The 12,646-nt window shown below is 39.2% G+C and overlaps 1 protein-coding gene across 6 annotated transcripts in view; it reads left to right on the top strand.

Moving 5' to 3' along the window:
• SLC39A10 (solute carrier family 39 member 10) overlaps positions 1-12,646 on the top strand; it is a 152,568-nt gene that overhangs the window by 43,102 nt on the left and 96,820 nt on the right. The window contains exon 2 of one of the 6 annotated variants that reach the window (XM_079923955.1): positions 4,556-4,656. The gene's annotated coding sequence lies outside the window, so the exon portion shown is untranslated. The other 5 variants (XM_079923954.1, XM_079923956.1, XM_079923951.1 and 2 more) reach the window with 5 other exon arrangements.

The following is a 12,646-nucleotide window of genomic DNA, read 5'->3' on the forward strand; positions in this document are numbered from 1 at the left end:
AAACATTAACTGGACATTCTCTTGTATTTAGCTCATGGTCTCCTACACTTTCCCCCTCACTATTTCTTCTTTATTACTCCCACAGGTTACTACAACCCAAAAGGGATTCTTTGTGGGCTTGTTTTTTTAGGTAGTCAGGAAGAAAGATTCTGCTCTGGTATGAAGGAGAATTATTCCAAATCCAAAAAGAACTGCTCTGTTCTGAGAGCCTGAGAGGGAGGCCATTAGTCACAGCTCTGGGGACCGACACTGCCCCACTGAGGAAGAAGTGGGTTGAGTGGGGACTTAGGCAACAGGCGCCCAAGCTACCATTCCCCAGGCTGCCACGGCACCCGGTGCTCCACTCAGCCAGAAAGCCAGCACGGACCCTGATCCCTCTGATGCCAAGAGGAGGAAAAACATGCTTCCTCTGAAAAGTGGGTTATAAATCATGGTGCAAGTCTATAGTAATATGGGTCCTCTTTGTCACCTATACATAGGAATTCAGTTGCGACGTTCTGGGATGGTACCTTGAGTCCCTAGTGCCATCCTGCTTTTGAAAAACCTTTCACTTTTGAGTGTGCTTTCATTCTGAGGCTGCACAGGGCCACTGACTCATTCTGGCTTTAAGTGGAAAAGGCACCCCTCCCTAAAAGGCAGGTGAATGCAGCCCTGTGCAGGGCACTCTGCTTGCCCAGTGTCCTTATGTAGTAACAGCCTGCACAAGTGTGTATGTGGCTGCCCTGTAGTTACATCTATGACCATTACCCAAGGGTCATTCTTGGCAGGAAATAGTCTGTCCTGGATGTCTCTTGAGATCATCTCTGAATTGTGATAGTCAGCAATTACAGGAAAGTTACAGGACAGATAAATCTGGCAATTATCACAAGCACCTCAGAGAAAGGCCATAATGTGTGGAAACCATGTCTGCTCTTTCTTTGGCCTTTCAGCTTAAATTTCCCTTCCTCAGAGAGGTCTTCCTCTATAGACACATCTAAAGGAGAGTCTCATGTTTTTTCTTCTTACAAGTGACAGTTACTGGATTTGTGTGTTTGTCTTATTACCTATGTTTTCAACTCTCTCCATGAGGTGTTCACAAATATACCCCCAACACAAAGCTACTACTTGACACAGAATCGGCCTTTAGTAAATAGCCCTTGAATGAAGAAATGTCTTTGGCAACCTCTGACAATGGCAAAGATGGGAGGTATGAAGGTGATCTAAAAGAACAAGAGAACAGAGAGTGAACAGCAGCTCTTTTTTTTTTACACCAAAACTGTTTTATTTTTTATCCTCTTGTGCAGATTTGTTTATTCAGATTTTTTTAACATCTTTATTGGAGTATAATTGCTTTACAATGGTGTGTTAGTTTCTGCTTTATAACAAAGTGAATCAGCTATACATATACATATATCCCCGTATCTCTTCCCTCTTGCGTCTCCCTCCCTCCCACCCTCCCCATCCCACCCCTCTAGGTGGTCACAAAGCACCGAGCTGATCTCCTTGTGCTATGCAGCTGCTTCCCACTAGCTATCTATTTTACATTTCGTAGTGTATATATGTCCATGCCACTCTCTCACTTTGTCCCAGCTTACCCTTACCCCTCCCCGTGTCCTCAAGTCCATTCTCTAGTAGGTCTGTGTCTTTATTCCCATTCCTGCCTCTAGGTTCTTCAGGACCATTTTTTGTTTTTTAGATTCCATATATATGTGTTAGCATACAGTATTTCTTTTCCTCTTTCTGACTTACTTCACTCTGTATGACAGAGTCTAGGTCCATCCACCTCACTACAAATAACTCAATTTCTTTTTATGACTGAGTAATATTCCATTGTATATATGTGCCACATCTTCTTTATCCATTCATCTGTCAATGGACACTTAGGTTGCTTCCATGTCCTGGCTATTGCAAACAGAGCTGTAATGAACATTGTGGTACATGACTCTTTTTGAATTATGGTTTTCTCAGGGTATATGCCCAGTAGTGGGATTGCTAGGTCATATGGTAGTTCTAATTTTAGTTTTTTAAGGAACTTCCATACTGTTCTCCATAGTGGCTGTATCAATTTACATTCCCACCAACAGTGCAAGAAGGTTCCCTTTTCTCCACATACTCTCCAGCATTTACTGTTTGTAGATTTTTTGATGATGACCACTCTGACTGGTGTGAGGTGATAGCTCATTTGCATGAACAGCAGCTCTTGATCAGAGGGATACAATCTATTGGATATCCCGTACTCCAGGGGCTTTTCTTGACTCTTCTACCTTTTTACAGATAAGAGATGCTGAGCAGCTGATGTTTCATTGTTTGTTTTTAGCTGACATCCACTGAGAATGCCAGGCACTGTGCTAAGTGCTTTATTTACATATATTATATCATCCGACCTGCACAACAAGTACCTTACATGTAAGTACCTTACAAGTACTTACATGATTGGACATGTGAACGCACATTTGCATCTTTGAAAGTTCGCAATTTGAAGGTTTGTATGCAGGGGACTTCCTGTATAACATTTCAATATATGCATATTGCACTATAACTTTTAAAATTCATTATTCAAACATGTGTGAAGGCCTAGGTGACAGGGAAGAAATAAAGGTAAGTCAGTCGACACCAAGAGTTTAAAAATCTAACTGTGATTATTTAAAACAAGACCCAGATATAATGGAATCTTTTGATCTTCTGTTTCAAATCCTAATACCCAGCTTCCCTTCATTAACCAATCTGACATACGGACCTCCTACCCACAGGACCTGAGCTTCTATTCCTCTGTGTCCTGGTGATGGTTTGGTAGCTTAGCTTGCACGTGAAGAGAACACAGGCACAGGGTAGGGGACAGAGGAGCACTGAGGGGTAATCCATTCCCCTCCTCCTTCTCTGCCTCCCTGGCCCCAGCAAATGAGAAAATTCAGGCAATTCAGTCTGTGACTTTTCCAGGTCTGAATGTGGGGTAACATGCAGACATATATGATTCACCAATTTTTTTACAATCTTGTGTACTACAAAGATATGGCTGAAGACAAACTCAAGTTTAACCTGCATTTTATTTTGTAAATGTTTTGTAAAGTTGTACTTAATTTTTTTTTTTTTTTTTTTTTTGGCTGCCTTGCATGCAGCGTGCAGGATCTTAGTTCCCCGGGCCCATGGCATTGAAAGCACGGAGTCCTCACCACTGGACCGTCAGGGAATTGCCATACTTCATGTATTTTAATTCCCCTTGGTTATTATCCATGCTAGGCAGAAAGTATTTAAAATCGCAAAAACACTCCTGTCTGCACCTTGAGGCCTACACCACCAAACATTAAGAATGGTTCATCTTTTAGGAAAACAATGGGAAAAAACATAGAGCTCTTTCAGGAAAAAAAAAAAATGAAAATTGCTTATGCTGCAATTTGAAGTCAACCATGCTACTCTTCTTTAGGTTGTTTTTGGTCACTATACCTTAATTGTGTGCAGTCAAGATGAAGATGTCATTGGAGATAAATGTTTTCTACATGATCCTGAGCAAGACCAAGCAATTTATTTCAATTCAGCAAACATTTTTCACAAGTCTAGGACCAGGGTAGCCGCTATAGGCAGAGAGTATAAAGAGTAGTAGAATCTTAATAGGAAATGACTGTGTTATAGAGTAGAACAATTATGTAAACGAGAGAGGAGATTGCAGCTGGTGAGGGTGTGGGTGTGGGAGGAGAATATGGTAGAGCTGGTGCTAGGAATTGGTGTACAATATCATTTCAATTAAGAATTCCTCCAGACCATGACCTCCTCGAAGGCAGCAGGCAGGACTGTATCAAGGGTCACTGGTTTCTGTTTGGGGCATTACTTCTCTCCCACTCATGCTTCTCCCTTCCAGCCCCACTTCCCTCACCAAAAGAAGAGATCAATGCAAGGGAAAATTCTTTCTCTTCAAATGCAAAATGTATTATTTGGCTGAGGGCCAATAATGTAGACAAACCATCCACAAAATATAGTGAAGGTAAGGGCATAATTCACGCTATGAGAAAGTGATACAAACCTTTTGAGATTTCAAAGAATCATTCACAGGACTAAAAAAGGAGGGGGAGCAAGTAAAGCAGAAAAGCCAGGATATGTGTGTTGCCAGTTTAGTACAGTCATGGTGTTATAAAAGGATCCACCCAGATGACCTTGTTTTATTTATTTAATCAGTTAATCACACTCTCTCTGAAACTTTTGGACACAAGTGCAGAAATAAAGGTATTCATGAAGTCAGACTTGCATTTGCCAGGAAGTAGTAAAGAATGTCAATTTAGTCTCTGCTACCTGGGCAAGTCCTAAGGGGAAGATGAGCTCATGAATGCGTACACAGATCATTACAAGGCTGAATTAAAGTACATTAAATATGAAAGTCGGATATGAACCCCTGAGGGTTATACAACATAAAAAGAATAGTTGAAGAACGACCTGAAGCTTTAAAAGGGGGAAGAGTTACTACTCGCTCTTCAAGGAAACACATATAAAGCTTAGGATTTGAAAACCGTAGTTCTCCAGCTGATCTAAATGAATGTAAATTGAGGGGGAGGGCCTTCCTTTATCCTTCCTTTTGTGGTCTCCACAGGCTCTGGACCCAACCGGACCCTATAACTCTTACCTGAATTGGATAGAGCTGAAATAAAGAGGTAAACATCCTAAATCATCCACTGAAACCTTCTTGAAAGGGTAAGTTTGATTTATTTACCAATTTTTAAAAATGATATAGTTACTTAGCAAAGTATATGCCGTCGGCTAAAACGTTGAACATTTATTTTAATATTTCATTTTTGGGTAACACTGTCTTCGGTATGCCCCTCCCCCAGCCCACCAGAAGTGTCACATTCAGGGAGTGTGCTGTGCTATAAACCTTCGGCATATTAATGAATTGGTGTCACTAGGGGACTCAATGGGGACCAAAAGTTTAAACTTTAAAGACTTTAAAATAGAATAAAATGGCTGCCAATTAAAATGAAGAAACATGAAAATTCATACAAAGGAATAGGAAAAAAATGTGAATTAAAGTCAAGATAATGCCGAGACTATGGAAAGCATTAAAAAACGGAGAAGTAGGAATAGGAAGGAGAGTTATGTGCAAAGACAGATTAAAGAACCATAATGTGGACAGGGGATTTTTTTTTTTTTTATGCAGGAGTCAGTTGAAGATTCTCAAAAATAATCCGAAGTGATTGAAAAGAGGTATTTGGTCCAAAAACATGAACTAATATAGACATTTTTTTAAATTGAAGTATAGTTGATTTATGACGTTGTGTTAATTTCTGCTGTATAGCAAAGTGATTCAGTTATACATATATATATTCACATTATTTTTTCATATTCTTTTCCATTATGGTTTATCACAGGATATTGGATACAGTTCCTTGTGCTATACAGTAGGACTTTGTTGTTTAGCCATCCTATATATAATAGTTTGCATCTGCTAACCCCGAACTCCCCACTCCATCCTCCTCATGCCCCCTTCCCCTTGGCAACCACAAGTCTGTTCTCTATAGACATTCTTTTTGACAGGTAATGACTAGGCTAAAAGTTGTGGAGAACCACAAAAGTAAACAGTGAGAGTAAACATTTTGGAATAATGAAGAAAACATTTACACTGCCTAGGTATACATTATTAAAATTTCAGGAATGTCTGCTTACTGTAATAACTAACATGAAAAAAATCAGGAAGACAAAATCTAGAAAGAAAAAAATACTGATTTGTTTCTTATAATCTCAGAAATGGACCTAACCACACATATTTATAGTTAATGGAGATTAAATGATTACTTAAAAGTGGGTTTAGGCTCACAAGCAAATTTATCCTAGAGAATTCTGAAGCCAAAACTCAGCAATCACAAACCTGGAAACCTGGATGATTCTACCTGACAGACCAACGAGCCTCCAATATTGAAAGAAGTCCTTTTATTCTGTGGTATAATTTCAAATTCTTATTTACTCTACATTCAGCAAACTGAGAATCCTACTAGTAAAAAGTAAATAACAAAGCACACCACCTTGGAATTCTGCATGTCTTTGACTGCGAAGAATCTTTAGCAATACTGCAACTAAAGACCCAGGTACAATTCTTTCAATAACAAATTCTGACTTAATTTGAAAGTAAATAAACTAATTTCAGACTATACGTTTCAGAAGGAATAAGGCGTGAAGAATTTAAATCTTGTTCAGTGCTTTTCTTCCACGGAGACAAACGAAAATGAGATGGGGGAGAAAAGTCCTGTAAAGAAAAAGTATTCAGTCAGCTTTTGAGTTCTTTGGTGTAAAGAACTGGTCATCAGAGTGAAATTTTACTAATCATTGGATTCTGGTCTGCTCATTTAGTTTCCATCTTGTATAAGCAGAACATCATGTGTTTGCATGTTCCTTTATTTGAAGTGATTCCACATTTAGGGTCAGTTATACCTTGAGAGGCTTTGTGCTTGCTTATTATTCCTGGTATAACAGAAATATTAGCCAATGTGCCTTTAAAGCTTAAAAGACCAGCAAATGTAATTCAGTATCTAAGTTTTTAAATTCTTTTGGTTATCTTATTTGGCATTTAACCGACCTTTTTACTAACTTCACTTGTTACTTAAATGAGTAAATTTTATTTTTTCTGCAGGTATTTGAATCCATAATGACAATTTTGTAGATGCTTACACATGCTTTGAGAAAGTGTGTTGTGTGTGTTCATAACTTAAAGAAAATCAGTATCTGTCTCATGTGCGCCAATTTAGAAGAATTCACCTAACACATCGAGGTATTATTCTATGCCACAGAAAAGATGAGTCATCAGCCTCTGCCCTCAAAGACATGACCATCTATTTTAGCTAATTTAATTTACAATTTATGTTCTTTTCATAGGATGAAAGATTAATAAGCTCTGCGTGTACTGAGTAGGCACCTTGCCTGAGCAGTTAGGAGATAAAAGGATTTTGAAGTCAGATGGACCTGGGCTTGAACCCTGGCTGTGCACACTTAAGACTTTTGTTCCTTGGAGGCTGAGATTTCCACTTACAAAATGTGGGTGCTGATTTTTAGCTTACAGAGGTGTCAAGAGGGTTAAGTGTGATAATGCATATAAAACACCTGTCACGTAGCTAAGCCCTACATTTTTAGCCTCCCCCGCCCCCGTATATGTTATTTCAATGAAATGCTCAGCTTTAACATTGTCCATAACTTCCTCCATTAATTTTGGTCTAGGATTTTAAAATAATTTCGTAAATGCAACCAGGTTGTAATTGGAGTACTTTGGGAGGTGAATGAGGCGCAATCTAGTTGTTTAAAATTCGAAGACCACATAGGAATGCCGGAGCATGAAGCTCAAAAGCCCAGCCACAACCCTTCACACATCTATCACCCGTCACAGCCTCCGCTGTTAGAAATGATCTGCCAGGGCTGGGAGTGTCCCTAGGGAGAACAACAGGAGAAGAGGATTCATCGTGTTTCTAAAAAACCTGGAGAAAAGTGGTGAAGGAGATACAGATTTGTTTTGCCAGTGTTCTATTTAGAAAAGAAAAAAAAAGGGCACATAAATTACATCGATAGAATTTGACTAGAAATAAATATTGGGACTTCTCACCCTTCTGCCCCCAATTTACCAGATCCATTGTGTAGTTTTTCACGGAGAGAACACAAAGGGAAGTCCTTTCATTCCTAGCCAGCTCTTTGCCCATAGCCCTCCCTCCTTTTCCCATTCTGTTTAATCGAGTTGAACCATAAGGAAAGTAAACTTGAGGCCAAACTTTAATTCTCTACCTGAAACCCAGATAGTCGGTTTCCTCTTTGTCCTACTGGTCGCTCTTTGAAACAATCTCCCTCAAAAGAGAATCAGGGTACTTCCTACAATGATTGGGGAGACAGAAGGGTGTCCCTAATCAAGAAATTCTGAAACTTAACTGAGGTCCTCAAACCCTACTAGTCTGGGGGGGAGACTTTGTCATACTTTAATTCTCCTCTTTCCACATTTCATGCCTAATGATTTAGGGAACGTTAAAAGTGAAAACCCTGGATGAAGGGTTATCTTCCTGTATTTTTTAAAGTGGGACCATCTCTTTCATTTTTGTTGAATCTATTGGTATTTTGGTGGAGGCTTTCTAGCTTGTTTTTCTTCCTCCACTGTGATTTTCTTTTAATTTCATTTAAGAAAATTTAAATTGCAAAATAACGTACACAAAGTGCACAAATCTTAACGTATAGATAGCTCAGTGAATTTTTTTTTTTTCGATACGTGGGCCTCTCACCGCTGTGGCCTCTCCCGCTGTGGAGCACAGGCTCCGGACGCGCAGGCCCAGCGGCCATGGCTCACGGGCCCAGCCGCTCCGCGGCATGTGGGATCCTCCCGGACCGGGGCACGAACCCGTGTCCCCTGCATCGGCAGGCAGACTCTCAACCACTGCGCCACCAGGGAAGCCCCCAGATAGCTCAGTGAATTTTTATATATTGCTATACCTGTATACTTCAACCAGAACAAGATCTTAGGATATTTTTAGCACTCATGGAAGGCTCCCTGGTGTCACTTTCCATTCAATTAAGCCCTCCATGGTAAACAGTCTTCTGACTTCTAAATTTTGCCTGATTTTGAACTTCCCATAAATGAAACCATAACTGTGTACTTTTTTGGCATATGGTTTATTTTGAGCAAAATTAAGTCAGTGATATTCATTCATACTGTTCCATATATCAATAATTTTTTCTTTTGTTTTATAGTATTCCATTGTGTGAATATACCACAATATATCTTTCCCTGTTGATGAATATTTGTGTTGTTTCCATTATTTGGCTGTTTTTAGTAAAGCTGCCTTGAACATCTCCGCTGTGGATTCTCAATTTTCTCCAGGCCCCTTCTCTGTAGGATTGTGATGAGTAGAATTGTGGGGAGGATTTACATGCACAAGTTAATCTTGCTCCAGGTTCATTCTTCAGATTACTTTGGTACAAGGGAGGAAGGGAGGAAGGGAGGAAGGAGAGAGAAAGAAAGAAAGAAAGAAAAAGAAAGAAAGAAAAAGAAAGAAAGAGGGAGGGAGGGATGGAGGCAGGAAGGAAGGGAGGAAGAAAGAAAGAGAGAGAGAGAAAGGGAAAGAAAGGAAGGGGGAAGGAAGGAAAGAAGGAGGGAAATGTGTAGGCATGTTAGTAAAAAACAAACTCATAATTCTTTGCAATGGCTAAATAAGTAACGCTTCCATGATTACAGACTTCTTTACCTCACTTTTGGAAATAATCCATGCCCTCTTGAAATTACTTAAAGAGCTTTGACATATCCCTTTAAAATGTGATAAAGTCATAGTGTCAAGTGCAAGTTCCAGAGCCAAGTTCACTAGGAAGGTTGGTTGACTTTTGAGTATATTTCCTAAAAGGTTTTTGTTTTTTTAACTTCATGAAGAGTCCAAACAGTTGAACAAATCCCAGAGACTGAGGAAAACAGTGAAATGCAGTTTTAACTATTCACGCTTTATGACGCTCCATTGCTGACTCTTTATCTTTTGATTCCTTATTCCACTTCCCCTAGATTTTTCTGCTTTTGTTGTTACTTAATTTGCTCCCTCAAATGTGAAAAGTCATCAGACATTCAACTTTTCCTTTGAGCCCTAGAATCTACTACGTTAATAAGTTATCTAGACAATTACCTAAACACCATCCCTTTTCAACTTTTATATATAGATCATCTTAGAAACTGGTCAGTTAAAATAATCAGTGCATGGTAAGTAGCAAATTAATTTTCAACAGTTTTTTCTTATTAGAGATTTTCCTTTCTATCATTAAGATTAAGGCTAGTTTTTAATTGTGTGTTCATTTTGGGAATGTTGGCTATTTTTAATTGTGTTCTTGTTTGGTTATGGGGAAATATATTCTTTGTAACATCATCACTCAGTGTTTGAAGTCAGAGTATAGTCATTTTCAATTAAGTTCATGCCAAATGATGATTGAGAGATTGCCTGAGAAATCAAATTATATCAAGCCATAGAACCTCCTAAGAGAAACCACTTGGTACGGTAGAATAAATTGCAAATGATATGAAAATAGTGACAAATGGCTGTGCAAACATGGCAAGCCAAATTCTGGACGTCAATTCTTTAACCAAGAAGTGTTAATCTAAAAACAAACAAACAAAATTTGTCAATCTCAGGGTTTTAACAATCATAGGTAAAAATTTTAAATGTGATTAGAATTTGCCTATGACATTTACCCCCAGCATTTAGGGCTGTATGAGTGGAGCTTCTTTTAGTGTTTTGCCTCACCACTCATGCTGGAAACAGTTTTATTTAAAGACAGAATGGAAAGTATATAGGTCAAAGTTAAGAGAGAAAAGGTTAAGTATTTGTGTTAAAGGCGGTGGCCATAGAACTGCATTAGATGAGTATATGAAAGGCTCGTTCTTTGTTACATTGCTTGGAAGGACATTTTTGAGTCTGCTGTGTCTTCTTTAAAAACCACATTAGCAGCTCCATCTGGGAAAGAGTTCTCTGTCCTAACCAACATTCCAAGGCCAACTAGCCCTTTGTTAGCTCTGTAGTTCTGGGCTCAGAAAGGCTGAAGAGATAAAAATATAAATTGTGATTCTATTAAGGAAAAAATATCTAGCGAGAGCTGGTTTTAAATTCCTGTGATAGTGTTTAGCTTGTTCAAGGTTCGCATTCAACATTTACAATTGGCTCAGTGTTATGGAGGAGAAACCTGTTGATACAGCTCCTTTAAGTGCGATGGGTTTCAAAACAACCCTGCAGATAGCACACATTCCTGTGGTGGGAGTCCGAGGGCGAACCGAAAGCCTTCCCCATTCATTCAAAGAAGGAGAAAGAAACTGAACTTACCTCCCAACAGGTGAAGTTAAGCACGTCCTGTAAGTGGATTGATTTGTTCTATAAATCGAAGTTCTGTTCACAGGGGCCTTAAGAAATATGCTTTCTCACCCGATACCCTTCTATTCCCCCACCTCACCCCGACAGCCCCCAGGCTCACTGCTGGGAAAATATTTATTTCTTCTTCAGAGATGCCTTTCTTCCGCCTTGATTATAGTATTTTTTTTCTTTCTTTTTAGCTCAAAAGGAGAATTTTTCCCCCTTTTCATCCTGCGTGCCTTGTCTGATACATTGTTTCTCTTTTCTTTTGTTACTATGCTCCTGCACATCTTACAAATGTGAGTTTTATATCAAAATAATACAAAATAAATGCATGCTCTAAAATAATAAAGAAATAGTACAGCTCTTCTCAGTGATTATATTCTATGAGCATTTAAACTTTTGAAAGTGCTTAGAAATTTCTTTTTAAAAAAACTATCAAAAAACTTCTTACAGAAACTCATTTTGTGAAGTTTTTTACTTTTGCTCTTGTGGATTGTTTATAAAAAATACCTAGTGTGTTTCAGAAATATGCATATTTTAGTGTAGGGGAGGTTCAATAGTTTAAGACTTCAGACTGATTTTTCATTTGCAATTAATCTGTACATTTATCCATAGAGTGGTTTTTATATAATTTTCAGCAGAGGTAGATAAAAACATTACTCAGTGCAACAACTTAAAAAAAAAGAATAACATAAGAGTTGCTGATACTATGCTTTGAAAGCCATGTCCTAGTATTGCTACTTAAAATTTTGGAACTGTTCTCCGACTCTGTAGCAAAGTAGAGGCTTTCTGAGGTGTATCTTTACCTGTTCTGAATTCCTCCCCTTCCCTGTGTTTGGCCCCCCAGTCTCAGTGGTTCTTGATATTCAAAGACAGGCTCCTGAGCTGCTGACAGTGTCTAGTTGGAGCCATGGGCTGCTCTGACTCATCCACACTTTTATCTTCTGAGACCATTCATTTTAGGAGCAGTGACATCAGTTTTCCAGGAGGCTGGCTAACTAAGACTACCACTGAAGGAATGAAGTTAAAGGACTTGGAATAGCACCTGATTCATAGTAGGAGCGCTATAGGCATTCGTTGGACAAAAGTTTTCAACTCTTTCTTTCGTGCCAGTTATATTTCTAACCAGGTCATGAGGGAGTGAGTTTTCTTTTTTGTTTGTATTGCAGTTATAACCCTGGCTTTGAAAATATTGTGACTTGACATGGTCCAAATTAAGTAAATAAGTTTTACTCTAGCATTCCAAGCCCTCCAAACTTTCCTAGCTTTATTTTCAACATACCCTTTATTTTATTTTTTAATTAATTTATTTAAATTTTATTTATTTATCTATTTATTTTTGGCTGAGTTGGGTCTTTTGTTGCTGTGCGCTGGCTTTCTCTAGTTGTGGCGAGCGGGGGCTACTCTTTGTTGTGGTGCGCGGGCTTCTCATTGTGGTGGCTTCTTTTGGTGCGGAGCATAGGCTCCAGGTGCGCGGGCTTCAGTAGTTGTGGCACGTGGGCTCTACAGCACAGGCTCAGTAGCTGTGGCGCACAGGCTTAGTTGCTCTGCGGCATGTGGGATCTTCCCAGAGCAGGGCTCGAACCTGTATCCCCTGCATTGGCAGGCGGATTCTTAACCACTGCGCCACCAGGGAAGCCCTCAATATACCCTTTAAATTTTGCTTATGGGAGTCGTGAGGGAGGGCTGCTGAGCTGGTGGTGCTCCAAAATCCCTGCCCACCTAAATGAGAGCAGAGTTGCATATTGAACTTTGCTGCACACACGATATTGTTGACTGGGATGGTTTAGCTGAGTGAGAAAATTTAAGTAAATAGCCAAAATCTGCATTGAAAAACTTCT

The sequence above is a fragment of the Stenella coeruleoalba genome, assembly GCF_951394435.1.
Source record: "Stenella coeruleoalba genome assembly, chromosome: 6".
Lineage (NCBI taxonomy): Eukaryota > Metazoa > Chordata > Mammalia > Artiodactyla > Delphinidae > Stenella > Stenella coeruleoalba.